General features: G+C 41.6%; 1 pseudogene across 1 annotated transcript in view; it reads left to right on the top strand.

Moving 5' to 3' along the window:
• Nucleotides 1-25251, top strand: part of LOC149262440 (integrin-linked protein kinase 1-like) — a 265252-nt pseudogene that overhangs the window by 114237 nt on the left and 125764 nt on the right. The window contains exon 6 of the transcript XR_016259129.1: nucleotides 11859-11938. The product of XR_016259129.1 is annotated as an integrin-linked protein kinase 1-like (transcript). The remainder of the gene's footprint in view (nucleotides 1-11858; nucleotides 11939-25251) is intronic.

The raw sequence follows: 25251 nt of genomic DNA, 5'->3' as shown, positions 1-25251 counted from the left end.
GACTTGTTTGCTTGACTATTCCTAGTATCCTTGACCATCTTCAACATTCCACTAGCCCCAATGGCTAGTTTGAAATCTGTAATATCCCCATTTTTGGTTTCCCTTATGATGCGGTTAGGATGGATTTCTAGGGTTTGTGTCAGCGAGGTTAGAGGAGTGAGATTACGTCACTAGTGGGTCCGAAGGGTTTTGGAGGAGTTTTATGGGGTCCGACGGGGTTCACTTGCTGTATTTCATCATCGAGGTTAGTTCCACATAGTTCGTTCTTGTTTCTGTTGCATTCCAACGATTCCCGTAAAATTTAGGCTATTATCGAGCATATTTTAATTAAATATGCTCAAGGTGTGTTTTGGAGCAAATTAGTTGGAGAAACACCCTAGTGTAATAGTTCGTTGGAATCGGGATGAAGAGATCTATAGGATGTGATGGTGAAAAGTGACTTTCAGTGGTCGGGGAAAGCATGGAGGTAGATTAATCATTCTTCAGGATTAAAAATGAATTTAATTAGTCATTTTATTAAATAAAAAAGGAGAAAGTGACTTAAAACAAAATAAAAGGGTCACTTAAATAAATTAAAAGGGAGAAGCTTCTAGAATGGAAATAAAATAATAAAATTAAAGTGCTTCTAGAAGGTTGAAGAGAGATCCATCAGATTTATAAAAAGGAGGGGAAGCTAGCCTTTTGGATCATCCAAAGTTATTCATTTATCTTTGTGAAGATTGGGGAAGTTGTCCTCATAGGTTCATTGTGCCTGGGACGAAAACCCATCTCTACCAATCCCTTGGTGAATTCATAGGTGTGTTTATAAGTTCTAGTTTTATATTTGGGAGGCCGTGCGCTGTTGATTTGGGGTAGCATCGGATGTGCTCTACCCACGAAATTTGGTGGAGAGGTTGGGGCACATGAGATCTCCAATGCCCAGAAAGGGTTTGGGCAGATTCTAAACAGATCAAGAGATATTAAAATAATTAATATTTTTAATGGAGTCCCTAAGTTTAAACTTACGGAAAATAAAATATTAATGTGTATTAATATGAATCTGTGTTAGAATGGTCCAAAAGACATGGATCAAGCCAGACCTAATCTTAGCCGTTGATTAGGGACTTAATCTCGACCGTTGAGATGTCAACAAAAAAAGTATAAGAGGAGGCTTGAGGGGCACTTGGATAACACACTGAGGGAAACCAGTCAGTTCAATTTCTAGAGCGGGGTTTGCTGAGAAATTGAACCAGTGGTATGGAGAGCAGTTAGGAGGTAGCAAGTACAGAACAAAGAGACGGGAGATCAGTGCATAAGGGGCAGACGCAGAGCTAGAGGAAGCCACGCAGAGGTAGCAAAGACTGCGCAAAGCTAGAAGGGCCTGCGTCATCCATGTAGAGGCTGCAGGAGTGACGCCGAAGCCCATAGAGGCAGAGGGTTTCAGGCTGACACAGAGGTCAGTAGGGCCTACACCGGGTTTAGGAAAGTGCTGGAAGTTTGTCTATCTGTGGGTAAGCCAGTTTAGCACCCTGTTGTACAAGAAAATTGCTGAATAATAAAATCCTCCCTTGCTGCACCAATTTTCCCACATTGGGTTTTTCCAGGGACATTAGTCCAAAATAACTGTGTCAATGCGTGCATATTTTTGTTTCTGTATTACGATGTGATATCTGTAGCAATATTTATTTTAATGTTTGTTGAAGTAATTTCATGAATAACTTATGATGAAATAAGTAGGAAAAGTAAATCAGTTGCTGCAGTGGTAGAATTTTCACATGGTATCAGAGCAAGTAATCAGAGACAGAAAGGGAAAATCAGTTATGGGTCGAGACCACGATGCAGAGGCATCCACCTCAGGGGACTTGCACAGATTTTCAGACGATTGCACAAGCGAGAGAGATTTCAATTTCTCTATGTTGGCTTCCAGGTTGGAAGAAGAAGTGGCGTGCATGACTAGTGCTGCATCATTAGAAGTATGGTATATAGACAGTGGAGCCTCGCGGCATATGACGAGAATCAAGGAGTGTTTCTCAGAATATCGAGAAGAGAAGATGAACTTTCAGATCACCATGGGGAACAAGGCGAAGTGTACTGCAGTAGGAAAGGGTACCATAGCTTTTCAGACAGAATCGACAGAGCGGTTCTGTGCCACAAATGTGCTACATGTGCCAGGATTGGGGATGAACTTACTTTCCGTGTCACAACTACAAGGCAAGGGCTATGACGTCTACTTCATCAAGGAAAAGGTATACGTCAAACACCCGAGCTGGAAAAAGAAAGTGCAGATCGGGATCAAAAGTAATCGGTTGTATAGATTACAACTAGAATCTCCAATGGCACTAATAGGCAGTCATGGGGACAAAGACTTGAATGAACTATGGCATAGAAGGATGGGTCACTTGCACCATGGAGCTCTGAGAATTCTCAGGAGCACTGTAATAGGAATTTTGGATCTGAGTACGGAACGAGATGATGTATGCAGGGGATGCACTCTAGGAAGGTATGCCAAGGCGACATTTCCTAGGAGAAACCACAGGGCCAAGAGTGTACTAGGATTGATACACTCAGATATCTGTGGACCTATGTTCGTTAAAGCTCTCAGCGGTGCCGAGTATTTCCTTACTTTCATTGATGACCACTCGAGGAAAACTTGGATCTATTTTTGAAAACCAAGGATGTGGTTTTTTGTCGATTCAAGGAGTTCAAGGCTCTAGTGGAGAATTTGACAGGTAAGAAAATAAAAGTCTTGCGCTCAAATAATGGTGGAGAATATGTCGATAAGGACTTCATTGATTTTTGCACTAAGGAGGGCATCAGAAGAGAGTGGATAGCTCCTTACAATCCAGAGCAGAATGGAGTAGTAGAAAGGAAAAACAGGACTATTGTAGAAGTAGCTAGGGCCATGCTGTATGATCAGGATATGCCAAAATTCTTGTGGGCAGAAGCATGCAACACAACTTTCTACGTTCAGAACAGGACTCCTCATCGGGCATCGGGCAAGATTACTCAAGAGAAAGTCTTCACTAGGAAGACACCTGAAGTCAGTCATTTCAGGATATTTGGGAGTTTGGCATATTGTCGCATACCCGAAGAAAAGAGGAAGAAGCTGGATCAGACTGCAGAAAAGGGGTATCTGGCAGGATATAGCGAGAACGCTAAGGCATACAGGATCTATCTTCCAGGGAGCAGGAAGGTAGTAGTACGACGAGATGTAAAGTTCATGGAGGACAGAGCTTTCAGAAGATCTCGCGAAATGCCTTCCAAGGAGCAGTCAAAAGAGGATCCGTTGGTCATGCCTCTTCAACCAACGGAAGTGAAGAATCCTTCCTCAGATCAGGAAGATTCTCAGGATGAGGAAGAGGAGCAAACAGAAGCACCTATTGGCAGAGGAAGAACCAGCAGGGAACTTCGTTAGATTTTGCGTGATGCAGAGAACTTCATCGGAGAGCCAAGGAACAGTAAAAGGGAGCAAAAACAACGAGACATGTATTAGGCGTTAGTAGCTCAGGATGGAGAGCTTGCCAGCTTCAAGGAGGCAGCTCAACATCAAGTCTGGCTAGATGCGATGGTGGAGGAGTATAACTCCATAATGGTAAATGATGTCTGAGAGGTGGTGTCAAGGCCTCAAGACAGATCTGTGGTAGGTTCAAGATGGATCTACAAGATCAAGTATGCTGCGGACGACAGTATTGAAAAATACAAGGCCAGGTTTGTGGCTAAGGGATATGCTCAAAAGGAAGGGATTGCCTATGAGGAAACCTTCTCTCCGGTAGCCACGTATACATCTATTAGGACCGTGATATCTCTTGCAGCTCAGATGGGATGGGAGATCCATCAGATGGATGTCAAGACGACATTTTTGAATGGGGTAATAGAAGAAGAAGTATACATTGAACAACCAAAGGGATTTGAAACTCATGAGAAGAAGTATCATGTATGCAGAGTAAAGAAAGCCTTGTATGGGTTGAAGCAGGCACCAAGAGCGTGGTATGGTCGAATAGATGGCTACTTGCAGAAGATGGGGTTTGTCAAGAGTGACGCGGATCCGAATCTCTACTATCTGGTCGTAGAGAGCGAGCCACTTATCTTAGTATTATATGTGGATGATCTCTTCTTGACAGGATCATCCAGACTCATTGAAGACTGCAAGAAGAATCTAGCCACAGAGTTCAATATGAAGGATCTGGGACGAATGCACTATTTTCTAGGGTTGGAAGTTTGGCAGCAGAAAGGAGAAATCTTCCTTGGGCAAGGAAGGTATGCTACAGAAATTTTGAAAAGGTTCGGGATGGGAGACTGTAGACCTATGGCTACGCCAATGATCACCAACTAGAAGAAGATTGATGCATCATAAGACAAGGATGTCGATCTCACCCTATACCGACAGCTCATAAGGTCCCTGATGTATCTAGTCAATACCAGGCCAAATATTTGCTACGTTGTCAACACCCTCAGTCAGTTCATGGTGGAACCAAAGAGGGTTCATTGGGCAGCAACCAAGCACGTTCTCAGGTATTTACAGGGACAGTTGATTATGTGCTCTTGTACAACAAGGGGAAGGATATCATGTTGAGTGGATTTACTAATGCAGATTGGGTAGGAAGTTTAGTGGATCGGAAAAGTACCTCTGGGTACTGTTTTAACATTGGATCAGGAATAACCTCCTGGTGCAGTAGGAAACAAAAGTCTGTGGCTCTGAGCTCGTCTGAGGCAAAATATATGGCAGCAAGCACAGCTTCGTGTGAGGCCATATGGCTTAGAAAACTGCTGGTAAACGTATTCAGAAGAAATATGGAGGCGACCAGGATTATGTGTGATAATCAGAGTTGCATCAAACTCTCTGAGAATCCAGTATTTCATGATAGGTCAAAGCATATTGATATCCGGTGTCACTTTGTCAGAGATTGTGTCCAACGTGGAGCTGTACAGTTGAGCTACACTCCTACAGGGGAACAAGTGGCAGATATCCTCACCAAGGCCCTTGGAAAGTAAAAAATTGACTACTTCAGAGAAAAGATGGGGATGGTAAAGGACCCCTTTCAAAAGTAGTGTGTTAGCAGCTTGAATGAAGAGGGAGTTGCAGTGCAAATGCAGTGTTGGGAGAAAGGATCAACAGCAACAAAAATGCAGAGGGAGTTGCAGTGCAGATGCAGTGTTGGGAGAAAGGACCAACAACAGCACAAATGCAGAGGAAGGTGCAGTGCGGATGCAGTGTGGGGAGAAAGGACCAACAGCAACACGGATGCAAAGGGAGCTGTCGTGCAGATGCAACAGTGGCAGTGGCAGAACCATGGGCAGTAGTACAAGATGTAGCAGTGCAGAGGATTTGGGTAGGGAGGCCTAGCATCAGCGCAGGTACCGATGCGGGATGATCAGAGTAATACTCAATGAGGAGTATTGCTAGAGCACAGTCCTCGTTAAGAGGGATTGTTGATTTGGGGTAGCATCGGATGTGCTCTAGCCACGAAATTTGGTGGAGAGGTTGGGGCACATGAGATCTCCAATACCCAAAAAGGGTTTGGGTAGATTCTAAACAAATTAGGAGATGTTAAAATAATTAATATTCTTAATGGAGTCCCTATGTCTAAACTTAGGGAAAATAAAATATTAATGTGTATTAATATGAATCTGTGTTAGAACGGTCCAAAAGACATGGATCAAGCCAGACCTAATCTTAACTGTTGATTAGGGACTTAATCTCGGTCGTTGAGATGTCAACAGAAAAAGTATAAGAGGAGGCTTGAGGGGCACTTGGAGAACACACTGAGGGAGACCAGTCAGTTCAATTTCTGGAGCGGGGTTTGCTGAGAAATTGAACTAGTGGTCTGGAGAGCAGTCAGGAGGTAGCAAGTACAGAACAAAGAGATAGGAGATCAGCGCAGAAGAGGCAGACGTAGAGCCAGAGGAAGCCATGCAGAGGCAACAAAGACTGCGTAGAGCCAGAAGGGCCTGTGTCATCCACGCAGAGGCTGCAGGAGTGACGCAGAAGCCCAGAGAGGCTGTGCAGAGCCTTAGTAGGCTGACGTAGAGGGTTTCAGGCTGACACAGAGGGTTTCAGGCTATAGCAGAGGTCAGTAGGGCCTACGCTAGGTTTAGGAAAGTGCTGGAAGTTTGTCTATCTGTGGGTAAGCCAGTTTGGCACCCTGTTGTACGAGAAAATTGCTGAATAATAAAATTCTCCCTTGCTGCACTGGTTTTCTCACATTGGGTTTTTCCAGGGACATTAGTCCAAAATAATTGTCAATCTGTGCATATTTTTGTTTCTGTATTACGATGTGATATCTGCAGCAGTATTTATTTTAATGTTTGTTGAAGTAATTTCATGAATATCTTATGATGAGATAAGTAGGAAAAGTAAATTAGTTGTTGCAGTGGTAGAATTTTCACACGAGCTGTATTGTCGGAGCTATTTCGGATCACCTTAGCCATTTTCCAAATATTTTGTATTGGCATGTAATATTAGATTTCATATTAATATAATAATGCTGAGATTTGTTGCATGTTCCTATTGTTTATTTTGAGTTACAACATTATGGTGGTTTTCATATTGTTAGTTTTGCCAATATTTTCATGGTGTAAATTGTTTAATTTGATTTATGACTTAATTTTCTAAAGTTAAACTGCAGAAAATTTGTTAAAATTATTTTTGGAATATTACGACCTCTGCACCATCTATCTTGACGCCCATGTGGCCTCTAGTGAGGTCATTGTATGGAATGTGGAGTCATAATGCCTTAGGGAATTTAAGGATTCTACCACTTTGGTTTTGTTAAATCAATTTTGTAGATAACTTTTGACATAAGGATTGTCTCTTCATGTCAAGATTTGACTCTATTTTACCACTTGGAACCCCCATGTGTCAGTAGACCACCTATAACTACCATTTTCTGAGTGATGCTTCCATTTTTTTACTAACATTTCCACATGGCATATCATCTACATTTTATTCTAAGCAATTTAAGACCAAGTTCACTTTTTGACTCCTAGGACAAAATGCATCGGGAAACATGTATTTCTTCGGGAAACATGAATTGCTAAGAATTGTGAGGCTTCCATGTTGAGAACTATCTAATCAATGTTGTACCAAATCCAGGGATGCATACAAATTCTATGACACATGACCATGTGGTAAGACATAGGTGCATATGGCATGTGCTGGATTGGCCCCCAAAACTATGATCACCCCTATGTAAGTAGATGCCCTCGTAAACTTTGAGTCACAATGTGATCCACTCGAATTCCTCCAGTCCTATCTAGGACGTGTTTACTACTCAGTATCAACTACTCCATGAGCAGGGTACATGACAGAGTAGTCAGAAAAGTTTTCAAAATTCATCATCAGGTCATTCCAGGTAATCCAAATTTTGTTGCCTTGTGGGACATTATGTAAAAATGATTCTACCAAAGAGTGTCACTCTAGGGAATTTTCTTTTCCTCTGCTAATTATTTGTGTTTTTCAACTACAAATAATTAGTAGACATTTTCTCCCAGCTGTTCCCGGAAGGTAGAGTGGGGCTTGATGGTAAGGTCTTAGGTGAGTCCTAGTGTATTGAGTACATGTAAATTATCATACTATATCATGTCTAACGTGATGCAAAATTTGGTAAAGTTATTATTTTTATTTTCTAGCAAAAAATGGCAAAATAATTAGCCAGAATAATGAAAAAATTAAAATGAGAGGAAATAAAATTCTCTCCAAGTGGAGAAATATTTAAAAAGGGAATGTGCACTTTTCAAGAAAGGGCTCAAATTAAAAGTTGAGAAAAGTTTTTGTGTTGATTCTTTCTCTCTCTCTCTCTCACATGTTCGAAGATAAGGCCAGGGTTTTGCAGCTACAAGGTCGAAGATATCAAGTTGCAGAAAGAAGGTCGAAATTGGTGGAAGAAAGGACCTTTAGGTCACCTATTAGCCCTAGAAGGAGAAGCAGCCCAAGCGAAGCAACAACTGTTGTAGGGGCCGAAAATGTGTAGTTGGATGAAATTTGACTGGGTTTGATTTGATAGTCGAAGCATTTCATCAAGAAGGCCTGGCTTGGTCTTGGAAGGGTATTGGTCTTGGTCTAGAGGTATTGGAATTCATCATTTGAAGAATCTACAAGAAGAGAATGGATTTGTGGGTTTTCCTCTCAAGAGGAGAGGTTTTGGACTTGGCTTGTAGCCTACGTCTTGTGTTCTTGTGTACTATTGATCTTCATGTTTTTGGTAGTTGTTTGATGATAAGAAAAACATAATAATAAGTGTAGAAGCTAAAATCAAGAAAAAGTAAAAAATACATCACAAACAATTATCAAGTATAAGAAAAATCACCCTAATTATAGCCCTATTGATTTTTCAACACCAAGTTTATTTTCATCATCATAGTACAAATACTCACAGCTTTACTTTGAGAGCTATCATGCAAGAAGGCTCATGTCCTTTGTTGTTTTAGTCTATAGAATGCCTTTGACCCAAATCTGAGACATATTTCTGATTACCTATAGTGGCTGGGTATTTTGATGTAATACCAATGGCCATTATGTCTCCTTACAAGATAATCTCATAGCAGATCCTCACTTTGAGAGGACTCACTGAGGTCATCGTAAACATCTCTGCAATAAATCGGGGGTGTGCATTCTTACTCCTTTTTTGTCTGTATTGATGAACTCTATGAGTGTCTTTGAGTTATAGCTTCGATTCTTAGATGGTTGTCACCTCATTTCATTTACAGTTTACATTCTCCTCTTTGTAGGTGATTTGGAAATTCTTTCCCATACGGTGGAAAGTTTGCAAAAACAATTGAACATTCTCAAGAAATTTTGCAATGATTTAATTTGATAAGACCATGATTATGGTTTAAGCCTTTTGAAAAGATGATTCGTAGATCTCATTCACCTTCCTGGGATAGGTCATGGAAGTCATCTCATATCCTTATGTGGGATTTCTTTTCCTGGGCCCTTTCTTCTCCATGTGAGTAGTTGCGCTAAAACATCAAGAGGGTATGTTGTCCTCTCTGTTTTGGAGGATGATACTTCTTCTTCCACTTCTAATCAAGTTTAAGATTCATTTATTGACAATATTTTTAGAGCTAGTTTAAGATTCATTTATTGACAATATTTTTAGAGCTAAAGTCCCTCATGGGTTACTCTAGATACCATGGGGATCAAGCTTGACCAAGACAGAATGGTCACATGGTGAGGCTCACTGTTCTCACATTTTCCAGAATCATTAGGACTAAATGTGCTTTTCCTTCCAATGTCATTATGGCAAAATACGTTGTGCCACTGTTGCTTATGGGTATTCTTCAGTCTTCACTGCATTAGGGGTCTCGCTGATATCCCAAGTAAGAAAGAGATATCAATGTCATGCTCTCCAATCCTCCATGGCTCTTGCCTCTGAGTTATGGTGTTGTTGTACTAATGGGAGTGAACAATTGGTTTTGATTGGTATCCACACTGATATACTCCTTCCCACTCAATTCTCCAATGATGCTCTTGGGTTGACTCCAGAGAGAATAAAAATGAGCATGTGAGTTGAGATCTACTGATACTCCATTTAGGCTACTTCGATGTATCGAAATTATTTTCTTCTCCTATGTTGGATCATTACTATAGAGTTACCTCTAGGGCGATGCACTTGGATCCGTTTATTACATGGGCCAAAATACCTTATAGGCTAGCTTCAAGTATCTTCTAACTAGCTTCTAATTGTGAAGGGTCACATTATAGAGCAAGAATTTTGCATATGGAAACTGTGCTCCTTTGAACCTGAAGGAAAGGATCACTTGATCTTTTAATCTACTATAATTTCAGAGAATGTCCTACTCTTGTTGATTTGGGGTAGCATTGGATGTGCTCTAGCCACAAAATTTGGTGGAGAGGCTAAGGCACATGAGATCTCCAATACCCAGAAAGGGTTTTGGCAAATTCTAAACAGTTTGGGAGATATTAAAATAATTAATATTTTTAATGGAGCCCCTAAGTCTAAACTTAGGGAAAATAAAATATTAATGTGAATTAATATAAAACTATGTTAGAATGGTCCAAAAGTCATGGATCAAGCTAGATGTAATCTTAGCCATTGATTAGGGACTTAATCTTGGTCGTTGATTTGTCAACGAGAAAAGTATAAGAGGAGGCTTGAGGTTCACTTGGAGAACACACCGAGTTGATCAAGATTTCGACTTTCTTGGGCAGGGTTTGTTGAGGAAGTCGAGAGAGTGATCAGAGTTGCAGCTGAGGGGCAGTGAATACAGAAGCAGAGAGGCAGAGATAATGCCGAGAGAATTAGCGCAACAGTCGGGAAAGTTGACGTAGAGGGCAGAAGACGGAACTGCCGGAACAACTGGGAAAGCTGACGTAGAGGGCTGAAGTCGGAACTGCCGGAACAACCGGGAAAGTTGACGCAGAGGGTGGAAGCCGGAACTGCCAGGAACAGTTGGAACTTCCAGGAAAGCTGACGCAGAGGGCAGAAGAGACTGACGCAGTCCCTAGAGGCTGATGCTGGGGTTTTTCGTGGGGCAGATTGTAGCTGAGGAGCTGCCGGAGTGTTTATCCCGGGTTTCAGCTGGAGCATCTGTCTCTGAAAGAGAGGTACTACTGTCGAGATTATTCTCTGTTGGGTGAGCCGGTTTTGGCACCCAGATTGTATTCAGAAACTGCATAATAATAAAACCCTCAGATAGTTGCACCGGTTTTCCCGCATTGGGTTTTTCTGGGGACATTGGTCCAAAAACAACAGTGTCACTTGTGTGTTTGTTTTGTTTCCTTCAGTTGATGATCTGTAATGTGTTGAGCATGTACTCATATTTATTTCTAGTATTTACATGGTAAATAACTTGTTAATTAACAGAACTAGTAGGTAAGAATAAATCAGAAAGTACATGAAGGGTTTCTAACGGGTTAGACTTAGAAATTCCAACAACTCTCTCTTTAGGTATTCATAGGATTATCTTCCTACTATCTTCCGGTACTGAAATTAGAGATGACTAGCACTTTTATTAGGGAATTCACTTTATACCAAGCATTAAATTCTAACACCTAAGGCTGCAACTCTAAATCTAGGGTGTGACTAGTTAATTCGTTTTTCGATGCTATACATGAGAACCTAGGTAGGAAGTGCCATCTAGATCATAATGGAAGAACACAAAGGGGAGTCAGATAGTGGATAGTGTACTGTCAATTGAGCAGCAAGAGGCCCCAAAAACACCAACAAAGTTTTCATATCTCAGAGGGTTCTCCATGTTTGAACCAACATATCATGTGCTTTTTCCTACATTGCAGACCTTTGGATGTTAATACAGGCACTGTTGGAGTCTCAATCTCACCTCCCAAACATTTGATTTAGTCCAAGAGATAGAGGGAATAGGAAATCCTCCAGGTTAAGGATAAACTTTAGACATTGCAATGGCACTTTACCTGTTATTGATGTATGTTGTGCCCTCCTAGAAGTTTCTCCTTTGTCATTTACGTATATTGTGTCTTCCTTTAGAAGTTTCTCCTTTGTCAGCTCCTTTGGCTCATTGATCTATATATTTGGATTTGTAGTTATACTTTATTTATACTTGATTAGTCCTAGATACAATTTCTTCAATTGGAACACATGATCCTGTCCCCTTAGCACCTATGCAGATGGAATGTTTTGATGTATTTTCTGTCCCATTAGCTACTTTGGGCCATCAGTGGATACTAATGTACGCTTTCTTTCCGTTTCTTTCTCACTAAATAAAAAATGTATTAATATGCTGTTATCTCTATTAAGAAAGTGTAAAGCATCTGCAGTGCAAAATTTTTCTCCAATTAACTTTTTGTGTACTAGAAAACTATCACCACTGAAAGCATCATGACTGTATATTACTGGGCATTCCAAGAATCTTCATTTGTGAATTTCTTGTTTATTTTACAGGGAGATTTGAGCAGTTACCTCCAAAAGAAAGGACGTTTACAACCTGCAAAGGCAGTGAGAATTGCTCTTGAGATTGCAAGGTAAGTTCTGTCTTCAATTTTTTTCATTGAAATTGTACATGATAACATGCCTTATGTGAAATGGTTGTGTGTATTGAAATGGATAACTTCTGAGGACCTTTTACATATTTACAACTGAATAATGCATCTAAACTTCTTAACTAGGTCTCTGCCAAAGGTATAGAGTTTGTCTTCAGCAATCCTTGCTATTCCTATTATATGACATACAAAAAGAAGTTGGCTAGAGTTTAAATTTGGAAACTTGTGGGATTTTTAAGTTAACATTTCTTGAGTTGCAATCTCAAAAGTTTAGAGACTTTTCTTCAACAATCATGAACAACCAAAATATATGATAAATAGAAGAAAAGTTCAACAAATCCTGTTGAAAATAATAGCGGGAAAGGGTTTCTTGATTTGTGCCTTAATTCAAGGAGCTTCAATGAGTTTCTCCTTGAGCATGCACGAGTTCCTATGGGTTAGGAGCTAATTCCTAAAATTTAGGGAAAATTTCCAAAAGTTAGGAGTGCAAGAAGCAGTTGACTAGTGCTAATTAGTGGAAGGCTAATTTACCGGAAACGACTACCCTAACCCCTGAAACGGCGTTTTCCCGTTTCAGATATGGATCCGGGAATGAAACGCCAGAAAAACGCCACAAAAATGTTTTGGTGCCGTTTTTTGTTTTTGGATACGAGACGTTTTTTTCAAATGGCGTTTTTGTAGAAAAAACGTGCTGTTTTAAAAATTTGAAAACGTTTTCTGAAATTCTAAAACGTATTTGGAAAAATTTTAAATGTTTTACAACAAAAAAAAAACTGTTTTGAGGTTCGCAAATACCCCATCCATTTTTTCTGGCAGCCATATTCCATTATTGTATATCAAAAATTTTATCAGGAATTGCTTCTTAAACCGAATGAATGGTAATCTGGAAAATTTAATGGGCCGCCTTCACATTACAACTAAGCACCTTGCCAATCCGCATCGTTTATGCATCGGCTGAGTATGATAAATTGGACGGAGCCATGTTAAAACAAGTTATGAGCTCGATATTTCATGGGTGATCAGCTAAAGGGATTTTTTGATATAATTAATGCATCGAGCTTAGAAGGGGCCAAAAAGTATTTCAACGCTACATCTCTTTATGTTGAACTCTGGTCTTTGAGGACGCGAATACAGGTTCAGTTTTCGGGTCCACGAAGATATGGTTTACAGGAGATGATTTAACCATGCGGTTGACCTGAGCGTTGTAGAGAGAGCCGTCCATATTATGGCGTTTTGGTCAACCTCATGATGGGGCCATCCCCATTATCTAGTATCAAGGGCATTGATGTGGCCACCAAGTCCATCTAATTTCTTCATGTTGTGTTTTGTGTAGGCTCTGTTGATCTATTTCGCCCATTTAGGATACTTTTATAATTCTCTCAACATATGTTAGAGTAAATAAAAATAATATTTTATTTTGTGAGGTAGGTTGAACTATTTATAGTTCTTTCCAACGTCTTGTAGAATAAATAAAAATAATAATTCATTTTGGACCTTAATGGCAATAAGCAAATCTTTTTCTGTTTGGAGAATCAGTGATTTGTTCTGGTGTAGATGTTTTTATAATACTATGCCATCATGTAGTTTTGATTAACGTGTTTGTTCCCGATGAAGTTCTTTCCAAGTTAGTAAATTCACTCTCTTCGTTTCCGATTGAGAAACCTCAAACCTGTTCTTGAAGTTATATAAAAAAAGTTAACTACTTGCCATTTTCTTGAAGTTTCATCAACCCTGTTTTACTGTTTTTGGATGTATTAATATATTATGCTTTTCTTTGAGGCACAATTCAAATTTTATCGATAATCGTTAATGATGTTGACATTGGACAATGTTGAATGGTTATGGCATATGTTGAATTGATGATGATGAATCATGATAGATCATAAATGATAATCTAGATTTTGAAATATGAATGGTAATATGAAATTCTTATTTTTAAAATATATATATATTTATATATATGTGTGCCGTTTCCTGCCGTATCGTATCCAGATTGTTTGAAAATTTGCTGTATCCGTTTCAAACCCCGTACCCGTATCCTTTCCCGTATCCGTTTTCTGATAACTTAGGTGGAAGGCTGAGTTTATTGTCTTTTAGTGTGAGTTATTTTGGGTAAAGGACAAGTTGATTGAGTCAGACTCCTAAATTATAGGAAGGACGAGTTAACACAACCAATGAGCTTTTGTTAATTAGTCAATCAACTACTGACTTTCCTCAAATAGAACTTGCCAGTAATATCCTAATCAATCATTGCCTTGTGAGCATGAGTTGGTGAGACAAGATAATAGAGCTCACAGGTTTATATGTGGAGCTTGTATGAGAAAGGTGTGCCAAGATAAGATTGTGTGCATAGATTTAGGAGGCAAGTATCAGCAATCTTGCAAGGGTTTCAAGCCTGGTTCAAGGTATGAAAACAAGGTTGTTTTCAGATTGAAACAATTGTATTTGTAAGAGATCAATTACTCAGTTTCTATCAATAATATTCTCAAACAAGCAGAGGGTTTTCCCAATTGGATTCCCTAGAAAAAAATTGTGATTGTGTTTATTTCTATTCCTATTCTGCTTCAAAGTTTAGTAGAGAAATTATGTATTTATATGAGAAGAAATTATATTTCAGATTGCTCATATTAGTAGATCAAAATTTCGTGGATTTTCTACATGGTATTACTGTGTGGATTAGAATAAAGATAACACATCCAAGAGCAACTCATCATAGAGGAGGAATACATTTGATTAGGTTGCAGACCTTTGGAACCTAGTGAAGGTGAGAACGAGTCCTGGTTGGTTCGTTCTTGTGACTATCTAGGAGCGGAGTTTGGTAGAAGAGCAGACCGAGTAGAGGAGGGCAGATCTGTGCATTTTTTTTTGTTGTGAAATTTTCAGCTACACAGGCCAAGATTTTTCTGTGTATTCTGGAAGGTGGGCCGAGCCCTGTAACCTCTGTTTTGGAGGGGCCGAAAGGTCTGAGGAGGTGACAGAACTGTCCTATAGTCTAGCACATATAGAAGGCTTGTAGAAGGAGGATAACCGCATGTTCCTGAGGGAGTTTTGGACCAGGTTTAGGGGAGCTGACGTTGACAGTCACTAGACTAAGCACAGAATTTTGTATGAAGAACTTAGAAAGAGAAAGAGACAACCTAAGATTGTTGTTGAAAGTCAATTTTGTGAGTAATTGGTGTTGCAAACTGCATAGGACGAACACCATTGGTTGTAGGAGTTCCCTTGTAGTCTTTTTGTTGATGTGGATCTTGTGGGTGTGAGATGGATAGTTGTACTTTGATATGAGAGTTTAACAATATATGATGAATAGAAAGGACTAATATGTGTTTATTGTGGATGTTAAGTCCACTAAATAAACATTTATATTGGGCAAAAACGGGACCATATGGTTACTGGCAGGAGGATGTGTAGTTACATCTGACAAATGATAATAATTTCCTGTTCAAAAATGTTCTTTACATTCCCGGTCTAAGTGGAAATCTATTTTTATTGACCAAGCTAGTGAGCTATGTTTGCATGTTCACAAGAAGAAGATGTTTGGCACATGCAAAGCTTGGAGAACAAGCGTGCAACTTGTGCATGCAGAGATTTTTGGTTTGATGATGACACCATCATTGTAAAGTGCAAGGTACTTTTTGTTTCTTGTCAAGGATTTTTGCAGAAGTGATGGGGTGGATGTTTTAAATGCCTTGAAGACATTCAAGTCAATAGTAGAAGAAGAATGCAGTAGAAAGATAAATATTCTCTAAATAAATAGTGGAGAAGATTTTGAGATGTTTGTTGAATCTAGTAAGAAAGATAAAGTCCAGAGGGAAAATGGACAAATGAAAGAAGAAGCTGAAGAGTCTTAGAAATGACAAAGAATACACTGCATGGAAAATTAGTTCTCTATAGAAACTGGGTTAAAGCAATCCATACAACAATATATATTTTCAATAGGAGTCTCACTAGAAGGGTGAAAGGAGTCAGAACCAAGGAAGATGTCACGTCCCTTCTCAAACACATTTGTAACAGGGTGTTGCTACACAATTTTGCACAATTTTGGCTAAGAAAGAGAACTCATCATTTTTGACATAGGGACTTATGCGGCAATTCGACTTTATTTGGTTGCTAGTGGAATGTGGGGGCCACCCACATGGGAGTTCGAATTGGCCCATTTGAATAGCTTGGAGGGAAAGTCGAATAGGTGGATGGAGGGGCCCACATGAGGCTAGGGAGGCCCAAGGAGTTATAAGGAGGGAGCAACTCTCATTTTGGATTCATTCTTACACCTTGCAATCAAAATTACTTCACTGTTCGCTTTGTTGTTTAGCTGAGTCAACCGACTGTTTAGCCACGAATCTCTCAAGCGGGAGATTCAACCTCTACTTTGAGGGACCATCCGTGCCCGCCCTATAGAGGCAGTTCTATAAGTATTTTAGGAGTTCCGGGAGTGTGTTACAACACTGCTATTCAGCCACAACAGGGAGTGCGTATTTCTAGCTAGCTAGAGAATACGCAGGGGGAGTTTGGAGCTATCAGTGATCAAGCATTTGCCGGGAGAGTTAGAGGATTGGGAGAGCAACAAAGGGCCAACCTTTCTTGTGAGTTTGGAGCCAGTAGAGCCAACATCCCAGCAGTTTGATTTACAGTGACCTGGGTTTGCGCAAAGAGTCATCACTAGGCTCACGTGGGAGTTGGAGGAAGGAATTGTAGAGCTAGAGTTGGTCGGGAGAAGTAGGAGATCACTTGGAGGGCCATTTGAGGAGGATTGTTGGAGTTGGGAGAGCAGAGATTGATAGGATAAGTCACAGTGACAAAATTCAAAATTGGAGGAGGACCAAGCTGTGAAGGGTCAATTTTTGAAGGTTGGAACCAAGGGAAACCCTTTCTGGGTGTTTCTAGGTTTTGGGCAAGGATCACACTCCTAATTTTATAGAATTTTTTTGGGTAGATCTATGGGGTCAAGCAGGGGTCCCAACTCAGCCAACAACTAGAGGAGCTAAGTGGAATTTGGGCCAAAATTCCAAGGTCAACATTTGGCCAATTCCTTCATGTGTTTTTCTGGGTTTAGGCCAAGGAGCAAGGAGTTGAAATCTCATAATATTCTGAGCACGGGAAGCGATGATTCTAGCCCTTCAAAGTCAGCAGATAAAGCAGTTTTTTGGGGCAACGCAATTAAATTTGGTGCAGCAGTTGTAGCAGCCTTCAGTTCAACATTTTCTCACCTGGGTTTTGTCATGCTTGTCCATTGAGACAAGCCCAGGTGCACCATTCTATTTTACTATTGTATTTTCTCCTGAAGAAGTAATAAAATGGCTCAACAATTCTCTATTTCCAGTGTTTCCATGGGTGCTTAATGTATATTTCGTTTTTCTGATTGTTGGATTGTTTGCATGCTTTGTATATCACTTACATTCCTGTTTAGGAACATTACAGTGGTATCAGAGCCATAATCTTGGCTCAACTTGTGGGAAAGATTAGAATCAAACAACATGGCGGTCACCTGGAATGAGGTGGTGAGGATACAACAAATGATGATTGATGTGGGGAAGAAGTTGATTCATTCCTCAGTTGGATATCCGGACATGATTGCAACTGATGTGGAGTTATTGGCGGAAACTGGAGGGCATACCAATCATTGGGTCATGGCATTCAGGGGTCCATCTCTTTTTGGGAATTCTGTTAACTAAGGGGTATGCACAAACCAATGGAGATTCAATGGGATTTTGCAGGGATCATGAGAAGTATTAAGAAAAAAGATGAAAGAGTAGTTGAAGGGGCCATGGTTGGCAAAGAGATAGTTGAGCATACACCCATTGATGAGGCGTCATCAATTGATGAGGTATTTGGGGTTGTGACCGAGTTCTCAGGTGATAACAATGCACCACAGGTTGGTGAGGTGCTGGAAGACACCTCTGTGAAAATTCTATCACTGCAACAACTAATTTATTTTACCTACTTATTTCCCAATAAATTATTTATTAAAATCCTTCAGTAAACCATAAAATAAATTATGCTGCAGATATCACATCATAATACAGAAACAAATACATGCACAAGAATTAACACATCGACACAAATATTTTGGACAATCAGTCCCCGGAAAAACCCAATGTGGGAAAACCGATGCAGCAAGGGAGGATTTTATTATTCAGCAATTCTTTAGTACAACTGGGTGCCAAACTGGCTTACCCAACAGAGAGAAAATTCCTCAGCACTTCCCCCAGTCTCAGCGTCAGCCTAGTTGACCTCTGCGTAGCTCCCAGACCCTCTGCGTCAGCCCCTGCCTCTCTGTGTCAGCACTGGGCCTCTCTGTGTCACCCACGCAGGCCCTCCAGTGATTGCGCAGTCTGCAACCTCTGCGTCTGCCTCTCCAACCTCTGCGTTGTTCCCCTGGTGCTGTTCCCGACTCTCTGTTCCGTACTTGCTGCCTCCTGCTGCTCTCCAGACCACTAGTTCGAATTTCTCAGCTAACCTCGCTCCAAAAATCAAACTCATTGGTCTCCCTTAGTGTATTCTCCAACTGACCCTCAAGCCTCTTCTTATACTTTTCCTGTTGGTCCTTCAACGGCCGAGATTAAATCTCTAATCAACGGCTAAGATTAGATTTGGCTTGATCCATGACTTTTGGAACCTTCTAACCCAGTTTTATATTAATACCCATTAATATTTTATTTTTCCTAAGTTTAGACTTAGGAACTCTATTAAAAACATTAATTATTTTAATATCTCCCAAACTAGTTAGAATCTGCCCAAACCATTTCTTGGTCTTTGAGATCTCATGTGCTTTAGTCTATCCACCAATTTTCATGGCTAAAGCACATCCGATGCTACCCTAAATCAACATTCCCTCTTAGCGAGGACTGTGCTCTAGTAATACTCCACACATAGCATTACTCTGATCATACGACATCGGTACTTGTGCTGATGCTAAGTCTCCTTGCCCAACATCCTCTGCTCTGCTGCCCATGGCTCTATCACTCCCATTGCTACATCTGTACTGTAGCTCCCTCTGCATCCGTGCTGCTGCTGGTCCATCTTCTCAACACTGCATCTGCACTGCAACTCCCTTTGCATCCGTGTTGTTGTTGGTCCTTCTTCCCAACACTGCATCTGCACTACAAACTCCTTCTCATCATGTTGCATCATGCTACTGCTGACTGCTACTGCACTGTAACATCATACCCATTTTTGCTACTGAAATGGATTCTTTATCATCCCCACTTCTGCCTGAAATAATCAAACTTGGTTCTTCCAAGGGCCTTGGTAAGGATGTTTGCCACCTGTTCTTTTGTAGGAGTGTAGCTCAACTGTACAACTCCTCGTTGGACACAGTCTTTGACAAAGTGACACTGGATATCAATATGCTTTGACCAATCGTGAAACAATGGATTCTCAGAGAGCTTGATGCAACTTTGATTATCACACATGATCCTGGTCACCTCCATCTTTCTTCTGAATAGGTTCACAAGCAGTTTTCTAAGCCATATGGCCTTGCATGAAGCTGTGCTTGCAACCATATATTCTGCCTCAGCTGAGCTCAGAGCCACAGATTTTTGTTTCCTACTGCTGCAGGGGGTCATTGCTGATCCAATGTTGAAACAACTCCCAGAGGTACTTTTCTGATCCACTGAACTCTCTGCCCAATCTGCATCAGTAAACCCACTCAATCTGATATCTTTACCCCTGGTGTACAAGAGTCCATAATCGATCATTCCCTGTAAATATCTGAGAACATGTTTGGCTATTGCCCAATGCGCCCTCTTCGGCTCCACTGTGAACTGACTGAGGGTGTTGACAGCGTAGCAAATGTCTGGCCTGGTATTGACCAGATACATCAGGGACCCTATGAGTTGCCTATATGAGGTGGGATCGACATCTTTGTCTTCTAATGCATCAATCTTCTTCCCGTTGGTTATCATTGGAGTAGCCATGGGTCTACAGTCTTCCACCCTGAATCTCTTCAGGATTTCTGTAGCATATCTCCCTTGCCCAAGGAAGATCTCCCCCTTTTTGTGCTAAACTTCCAACCCCAGGAAATAATGCATTCGTCCCAAATCTTTCATGTCGAACTCCGTGGCTAGATTTTTCTTGCAGTCCCCTATGAGCCTGGATGATCCTATCAGAAAGAGATCATCCACATATAATACTTAGATTAGAGGCTCATTCTCTACAACCAGATAGTAGAGATTTGGATTTGCGTCACTTTTGACAAATCCCATTTGCTGCAAGTAGCCATCGATTCGCCCTTTCCACGCTCTAGGTGTTTGTTTCAGCCCATACAAGGCTTTCTTCAATTTTCATACATGAGACTTCTTCTCATGTGTCTCAAAGCCCTTTGGTTGTTCAATGTATACCTCTTCTTCTATCACACCCTTCAGAAATTCCTTTTTGACATCCATCTGATGAATCTCCCACCCCATATGTGCTGCAAGAGATATCATGTTTCTAATAGATGTATACCTGGCTACCGGGGCGAAGGTCTCTTCGTAGTCAGTTCCTTCCTTCTGAGCAAACCCCTTAGCCACAAACCTGGCTTTGTATTTCTCAACACTGCCGTCTGCAGCGTATTTAATCTTGTAGATCCATCTCAAGCCTACCACTAATCTGTCTTGAGGCCTTGGCACTACCTCCCAGACATCATTCACTATTATGGAGTTGCACTCGTCTACCATCGCATCCATCCCAACTTGATGTTGAGCTGCCTCCTGAAAACTGGCAGGCTCCCCATCCTAAGCTACTAATGCCTGATATCTATCTAGTTGTTTTTCGCTCCCTCTTATTGTTCCTTGGCTCACCGATGAAGTCCTCTGCATCTCGCAGAATTTGACGAAGTTCCCTGCTCGTTCTTCCTCTGCCAGTAGGTGCTTCTGTTAGATCCTCCTCATCCTGTGATTCTTCCTGACTCGAAGAAGAATTCTTTTCTTCCGTTGGTTGAAGAGGTTTGACCAATGGTTCCTCTTTTGAGTACTCCTCGGAAGGCATTTCTTGAGATTTTCTGAAAGCCCTATCTTCCATGAAATTCACATCTCGTCGAACTACTACCTTCCTGCTCCCTGGAAGATAGATTCTGTATGCCTTAGCGTTCTCGCTATATCCCACTAGATATCCTTTCTTTGTAGTTTGATCCAACGTCTTACTCTTTTCCTTGGGTATGCGACAATATGTTAAGCTTCCAAATATCCTGAAATGAATGACTTCAGGCGTCTTCCTTGTGAAGACTTTCTCTGGAGTAATCTTGCCCAATGCCCGATGACGAGTTCTATTATGAACATAGATTGTTGTGTTGCATGCTTTTGTCCATAGGAATTTTGGCATACCCTGATCATACATCATGGCCCTATTTGCTTCTACAATAGTCTTGTTCTTTCTTTCTGCTACTCCATTATGCTCCGGATTGTACGGAGATGTCCACTCTCTTCTGATGCCCTCCTTAGCGCAAAAATCAGTGAAGTCCTTATCGACATACTCTGCACCATTATTTGAGCGCAAAACTTTTATTTTCTTCCCAGTCAGATTCTCCACCAAATCCTTGAATTCTTTGAATCGATAGAAAACCTCGTCCTTGGTTTTCAGAAAATAAATCCAAGTTTTCCTTGAGTGGTCATCAATGAAGGTAAGGAAGTACTCGACACCACTAAGAGCTTTACTGGACATGGGTCCGCAGATATCTGAGTGTATCAATCCTAGTACACTCTTGGCCCTGTTTTTATTTCTGGGAAATGTCACCTTGGCATACTTTCCTAGAGCACATCCTTTGCATACATCATCTCCTTTCATACTAAGATTCAAAACTCTTGTTACAGTGCTCCTAAAAATTCTTAGAGCCCCATAGTGCAAATGTCCCATTCTTTTGTGCCATAGTTCGTTCAAATCCTTGTCTCCATGACTGCCTATTAGTGCCATTGGTGATTTTGGTTGTAGTCTGTACAACCTGTTACTTTTGATCCCGATCTACACTTTCTTTTTCCAGCTCAGGTGTTTGACGTATACTTTCTCCCTGATGAAGAAAACGTCATAGCCTTTAACTTGAAGTTGCAACACGAAAAGTAAGTTCATCCCTAATCCTGGTACATGCAGCACATTGGTAGCACGGAACCACTCTCGTTTCTGTTTGAAAAACTATGGTACCCCTCCCTACTGGAGTACATTTTGCCTTATTCCCCATGGTGATCTGAAAGTTCATCTTTTCCTCCCGATAATCTGAGAAACATTTGCAGATTCCCGTCATATGCCAAGAGGCCCCACTGTCTATATACCACTGATGATGCAGAGCTAGTCACACAAGCCACTTCTTCTTCCAGCCTAGAAGCCAACATAGAGAAATCGAAATCACTTTCTCTTTTGCAATTTTCTGAAAATCTGTGCGAGTCTCTTGACGTAGATGCCTCTGCATCATGATCTCGACCCATAATTGATTTTCCCTTCCTGTCCCTGATTACTTTCTCTGATACCATGTGAAAATTCTATCACTGCAACAACTGATTTATTTTACCTACTTATTTCCCGATAAGTTATTTATGAAAATCCTTCAGTAAACATTAAAATTAATTCTGTTGCAGATATTACATCATAATACAGAAACAAATACATGCATAAGAATTAACACATCGACACAAATATTTTGGACAATCAGTCCCTGGAAAAACCCAATGTAGGAAAACTGGTGCAACTGGGAGGTTTTTATTATTCAACAATTCTTCAGTACAACTGGGTGCCAAACTGGTTTACACAACAAAGAGAAAATTCCTCAACACTTCCCCCAGTCAGCGTAAGCTTGGCTGACCTCTGCGTAGCTCCCAGACCCTCTGCGTCAGCACTGGGCCTCTTTGCGTCACCCACGTAGGTCGTGATGCATGCCCTCCAGTGACTGAACAGTCTGCAGCCTCTACATCTGCCTAACAGGCTCTGCGTCTGCCTCTCCAACCTCTACACTTTTTCCCTGGTGCTGTTCTCGACTCTCTGTTACGTAGTTGCTACCTCCTGCTGCTCTCCAGACCACTAGCTCAAATTTCTCAGCTAACCCCGCTCCAGAAATCGAACTGACTGGTCTCCCTCAATGTATTCTCCAATTGACCCTCAAGCCTCTTCTTATACTTTTCCTGTTGGTCCTTCAACGACCGAGATTAAATCTCTAATCAACGACTAAGATTAGATATTGCTTGATCCATGACTTTTGGAACCTTCTAACCCAGTTTTATATTAATACCCATTAATATTTTATTTTTCCCAAGTTTTAGACTTAGGAACTCCATTAAAAATGTTAATTATTTTAATATCTCCCAAACTAGTTAGAATCTGCCCAAACCATTTATGGGTCTTTGAGATCTCATGTGCTTTAGCCTCTCCACCAATTTTCATGGCTAGAGCACATCCGATGCTACCCTAAATCAACAAGCTCCACTCTTGTTGAGGAGCCGATAGGTACAGAGGCCTCCAGATCTATGATGGAGTTGCCAGACGACAGTCGCCGACAATTGACTGGTGAGCATATCGTGCATATTGGGTTGTCTATGGAGGAGTAGTCGAAGGCTCATGTCAAGCCCGTGATGGAGGAGGATGTGCAGCCATCCCTTGGGCTAGCCATTGATGAGGGGCAGCATAGAGGTCACGCGTTGGGTTTTCAGCATAGTTCACTTCAGAGGCCCACTGGCGGGGTCTATAGCGTTATCAACCCACCCTTATGTGTTGGATTGAGGGAGGCCAAGTTGTCTAGATGTACCCGAGGGGGTGGACAGGTTAGCAGGACTGAGCTGAGCATGATACCACATCAGCTTGGAGGGCTTGTTCCTTCCACAAAGGATTACACATTCGATCTCTCCTTTGGGATTGGATGGCGAGAGGTACTGAGCTGGTACTTGATGGAGCAGGTTAGGCAGTTGGATACATCCATGGCCACATGTCAACAGAGGCCATGGATTACCAGAGGAACTCGAGGGCCAGACTATTTTTGGGATCCAGGTGGGATTTTCCATCACATCATAGAGCTGGTAGGTGATGGTAGTAGCTACAGGATGGATTTGACGCTTGAGCGCACCCACATTTTCAGATCTCCATCAGAGCCCTAGTTAGCACTAGTGATAGGATGGTTTGACAGGCGAGCAGACATATTTCATGAGTTGTCTTGGCATATTGACGGTGTGTGGAGTCACAGGGTGACTAGCTTACTCTGGCAGGAGATGGTAGGAGGAGGTGGCATCGACAGGTTATCAGACAAGGCATTGTATGGAGAGAGTGCTCTCTTACTAGCATATGGGACACAGGGACTATTGAGGATAGGCACAGTAGTGTCATTTCCATTAGCATGTGGGGAGTCGGGCCGCTCAGGTCTTTCAGAGCAGATGGGGGGATGTAGCCCACATCATGGAGGGCGTACTAGCAGAGAGGTGGATATTTTGGCCCATGCAGGATACTGTATGTTATAAGGTGGTACGACAGTGGGCAGTGGTACATAGGACTACACAGAGTTATGTAGAGGAATGTAGTCTGATGCATACAGACCCAACATTAGGCCATAACATCCAGTGGTGTGCGGGGCTATGGAGCGAGGAGTAGGGGCCTGCAGAGGAGCATGGAGATGCAGGGTGGTATGTCATTGTATGTTGGACTACGCTGTGGAGTGGGAGTGCCTCACATCACATTGAGTACATGCGAGGAGTGATAGGGACAATGAAACATGCGGGTCCCAGGCCATTACAGGATGGCCTAGCAGTGTACAGGGGTAGGCCATGGTGTACAGTGGCATGTCCAGGAGTACTAGGATGATCGGTGGCATGCAGGGATGTATAGTGCTGCACAACGAGGTCATGGAGTGTTGCCTCGAGGGAGACCCTTGGACGAAAACATTGGGCATACCTTTGGGTGTAGTTCACCCAGTATCGACGGGGACACAGACGAGCAATACTTGATGGTATCCGCGAGGACTCACACGCCTGACCCTCTTCTACATCCCTCATGGGCGCAGTCAATTGTTGTCGACTTTCTGCACTTTGGGCATGAGCCACGGGGGACGAGGAGCTCACCCAAGATATTTGGGTGAGACTCGGCGCACTAGGGGGGAGACTTTTCAACGATGGCGCTGGGTTGGTGCATCAGTTGACAACCAAAGGTTGGGGGATGAGGTGATCATCTGCAGGGGTGGCATATTGTTCATCACCGAGCCTATGTCTAGGGATCTAGTCCCGAGGGAGACATGTGTCACTCTTTTCTCAGGGCATGTCGGGATCGAGCATGAGCAGAGGATAGCGGTTACCACTGAGGTAGATTCCCAATATGTGTTCGGGCTCCAGACCTTATATTGGCTTATTATCGAG

Source organism: Pinus tabuliformis, chromosome 6 (genome assembly GCF_031772625.1).
Source record: "Pinus tabuliformis cultivar Carrire ecotype Pingquan chromosome 6, CPIR1, whole genome shotgun sequence".
Taxonomy (NCBI): Eukaryota; Viridiplantae; Streptophyta; class Pinopsida; order Pinales; family Pinaceae; genus Pinus; species Pinus tabuliformis.
This window is presented reverse-complemented; position numbering and strand designations above follow the sequence as displayed.